Source organism: Nicotiana tabacum, chromosome 24, assembly GCF_000715075.1.
Source record: "Nicotiana tabacum cultivar K326 chromosome 24, ASM71507v2, whole genome shotgun sequence".
Classification (NCBI taxonomy): domain Eukaryota; kingdom Viridiplantae; phylum Streptophyta; class Magnoliopsida; order Solanales; family Solanaceae; genus Nicotiana; species Nicotiana tabacum.
In genome coordinates this window covers 104,825,808-104,830,008 of record NC_134103.1, presented here as the reverse complement: position 1 = coordinate 104,830,008, position 4,201 = coordinate 104,825,808, and the positions used below count along the sequence as shown (strand labels likewise).

Sequence of the window (4,201 nt, the reverse complement as noted above, 5' to 3'; positions counted from 1 at the left end):
ATCTCTTTTTTGCAAAATTCTACTAATTCTGCATTCATCTGACAAGGTCGAGATTTAGTAGGAATATCATCCTCAGTGAAATTATCTTCATACGGAAGAGTGACAATGTGCCTTTTTCGATTCCAAAAAGCACTAGGATGCTCAGCACAAATATCAATAGCAATCTGCTCAGAAATCAATTTGATTTTTTCTTGTACTTTAGTAGAATTTAAAGTATCAAATATATTCATACTAAATAATTCTAATTGCAGAGAATCAACATGTTTTTGCTTCATATCAATTAAAGCATTAATATCTCTAGTTACTGGATCTGTAATAAAAGTATAACTAATTTCTTTATCCTTATAAGTAGCAGTAAAACCTTTCGAGTCTATGCTAGTAAAAGGATAAACAGCGTTAATAAACGGTGTTCCAAGTATAATTGGAGGGTATAACTGGTTTTTTACTAAGAAAAAGAAGTGAGGAATACAGACTTTATTCTGACAAATACCCGTATTAGGAAGTTTATACTTTATATCTAAAGCATGTCCGGATGCAGATCTAACCATATGAGTAGTTTTTTGAAAATATTTCGTAGGTACTAAACCTTCTTGAATGCAGCTAACATCTGCTCCACTATCAATCATGGCAATGTTTGTAATTGAAAAACTATTATCAATGAGAATAGTACATTTAATATACCATTTATGAGCAGTAATAATTTGCATCATCCCTAGAAACATATCATGTTTAGGATTAAAACTAGGATTAAAATTGATAGGTTTTTCTTCAATATCATTTTCAAAAATACCTTTGTTTTTATCATTAGATTTCTCAGCTGGAGAATTGGTTTTCTCAATCTGAGTAATCCTATGATCACAAATCATTTGATTTTGTTTAAGAGATTTGATCTCTCGTTTTAAGTTTTCAACTTCAATTTTTAAATCATTGAAAGAAGAATCTCTTGTTGGGGTTGCATTTTTTAACAATCGGTTATTAACCTCCAGTAAAGAATAAGGCGGGGAATATTCAAATTCTTTTTCAAAAGGTTTTGCAAGACCTGAATTTGAATTAGAACTTGAACTAGCAGCTAAATTAATAATCTTTTCGCGAAGTTTATCATCAGTAACTTCCTTTAAAAGTTCTATCACATTATCAGATGTAATAGTTTTCATGTTTAGATCTTCAAATTGTGATTGTAATTTATAAAATTCATCATCACAAGTACATGTATCATCTTTACAAGTTGTACAAGTATTATCAATATTTTTATCACTATCAGATAAATCAAGCAAGTCAATTTCAGCTTCGGAATCTGATTCAGAATAATAATCGGATTCTGATCCAGAAGTGTATAACAAACCATAAACCTTATCACGTAGTTCATCGTCTAGTCCTAAGGTTTTTAGCTTTTGAAGCTTACAATTCGGAGCTATATGGCCAAATTTACCACACTTATAACACTTAATGTCAGCAAGATCACGCTTAGATCTATTTTTGGTAAATCTAGTAGACTTGCGATGTGCTTTCTTGGCTTCTCGTTCTTCTTTGGATCTATATCTAGATCTCTTTCTCCTATAAGGACTGTCTTGGTTGGGGTATCTATGATACTTATGTTTCTTCTTCTTATGAGTAGAAGTCTCGGGTAAACCGAACTGGGTGCAAAAGTCTCCTAACTGATTTCTTTCCTTAAGTTTATCCATCTTAAGCTGTCTGGACAGTCTTAATTCATTACATAGGTTTAACCCTTCTTGTGTGCAAATTCCTATCAACTTACCATAGGTATAATCTACGTATGGGATTTCACCAAAATTGCCTCTTAAAACCTTTCTAACTCTTTCGGCAAATAAAGAGGGAAGGCCATCTATGAACTTAGCTTTCCAATGTTCAAACTTATTTTCAGGTAGTTCCATCACTCTACTCATAAAGGTGTCTTTATACCACCTAAATTCACTTAAAGTCTTACATCTAAGGCTATTAAGGAGAGTACGGACAGTTTCATTCTGGTTGGTAAATCTACCATTGAAGTGTTCTAATATAGTAAGAATAAGGGTATAAACGACATCTTCTCTATTTGCCACTAGGGCCATGCCTAAGTTATCAAGTCCTTCGTCAATGGCTTTGGCGTTAATAACCATTGCCCTTTCGTCAACAGATAAATAATTGTCCCACCAGCCACGAAGTTGGCCAGTAAAACCTGCAACAATCATCCTGCAAATATTCCTATCTGTATTCTTTACACTTTTACAGATAGTTGCATACATAAGCATTCTATGTACAAGAATAGTTAACTGTCTATCAGTTAATCCATCAAGATTCCATTCGTAAATTTCGGAACCACTGTAAGACGTATTAGTCTGATTCCAATCACGTTCCTCTATTAAAACATCTTGAGGAGTAGGACGATTGTAATAATAAGTTTGCATTCTAGGTTTATCAGCATATCTGCTATTTGCAAACTTACTATTCTTTTTGGGATAACTTCTGAGTTTATTAAACTTTGACAAAACATCTTTTTTATAGTCAAAAGTAGAATCCAATTTATCAGCAAAATCATTTGATAAATCAATGAGTTTGATATTCAAACCGGATAACGTTTTATCAAGAAGTTCTTCTAAGTCACCAAAAGATTTAAATTTAAAATCCTGAATATCAGGGGGTCTTTGAATATGAGTAACAACAATTTGAGGTTCTGATTTGCTTCCTGAAGAAGAGGCAATATCAGTAGAATAAACAAGTATCTTGATTTGAAATCAAACTTAAGAAATAGAAATTACATTACAATTTATCACATGTTTTTGTAGCTTGATTTTCACACCCAGTCAAATCTCTGTATAATATTATTATTTTATTATAATTTTTTAAACTTTTATAGTGAATGACTGTTATACACCTATAACAACATTTGACATTTAAATATTTTCTCGCTGTTATGGACAAAATTATCAATTTTTTTAAAATGTTACATATAAAAGATATATGTAACATTCCAATAAATGATAATTTCCTATAATTTTTAATATAGTATTATATATTTTTGTAATTCAATATTAGTTTCTTAAAATTTTTATTGTTATTTATTAACATTTTTCTATGAGGAGTTCTACCTCATCACTCACAAATTTCTAAAATACCAAAAGATTCAAATTCTTTAATTTATTTTGTTATCTTTGAATAATTGTGGTAAAAATATTTTTTTGTGTTACTTTCTTATAGTGTTTAGTAACAAAGATAACAATAAATTTTATAAGATATTTCACGCCTCATAAATCATAATAAGGGCATATAAAAACTTATGTGGAATAAGATTTCTTTATTTTATTGAGCTAGCTTAGTGAGATTAAAATTCGTTATTTTAGGAACTTACATTTCTTTCTTTAGTATTTGTTCAATAACGAAAAATATATTATTTATGTAATTTTTAAAATTTATATATTCATTGATACGTGCATACACGCGCGCAAAGCGCCTACTAAGACTAGTCTAAAAACAATATACAATTTAGGTGAAGTAGATTGCTTAGCTTACAGGGAAGGCTTGTTGTCTCAAAAAGTTATTCTAGTGAATATGAATGATGAATTTTAGCAGTCATCTGTGGTGAAATTTGCAGGAGGGATTCAGCTCAACTTCAAGTAACAGAAATGGAGAATATCAAGAGCAAAAAAAAGGAATTGTAGTCTGTCAGACAGCCATTAGACCATCCCAACACCCATGGTTAGGGGGCTGAGAACGATCATCTACGGCACCATATAACCCGAGGGCCGTGGGAGCTGTTAATCACGCTCTGGTCCAATGGCCATGTCTCATCAACCAGACTTGGTTTCCTGTCTCCTTAGAACTCAAGGATACAGTGGTACGAGCCTATAGAACAGATCCTGTTCAAGTAAGGTCGTGAACTTCATCTTCGTCATCTGTGCTTGTAAATGCCTTTTCTGTGCTTTATATTGCCGATGAGGGACAGAGAGAGTGTCGTTCTGCAGTGCACGAAGTGGAATTGAGTCAGCTTTCATATGCGAAGATTTCAGATATCTATCTAAATGAAAGCAGGCCGTTTGATGTTAACAATTTGTATAGGGTTATGGAACATTGGAAGATTTCAGAAATTCCACAAGACGGGAAATTGACGAAAGTAGGTGTTAAATGGGTTTGTTTGATGATTTTGCTTTTTAATTTTATAGAGTAAAAACGGCTCAATTATATCAAAACGTAATCAAGACTTCAT

At 31.9% G+C, this 4,201-nt stretch overlaps 1 non-coding gene across 1 annotated transcript; it reads right to left on the bottom strand.

Annotated features, from left to right (window-relative positions):
• Nucleotides 1-3,654: 3,654 nt before the first annotated feature.
• LOC142178726 (small nucleolar RNA U3) lies at nt 3,655-3,872 on the bottom strand. Its single transcript, XR_012706989.1, has one exon. It is a non-coding gene; the product is annotated as a small nucleolar RNA U3 (small nucleolar RNA).
• Between the last annotated feature and the right edge of the window lie 329 nt (nt 3,873-4,201).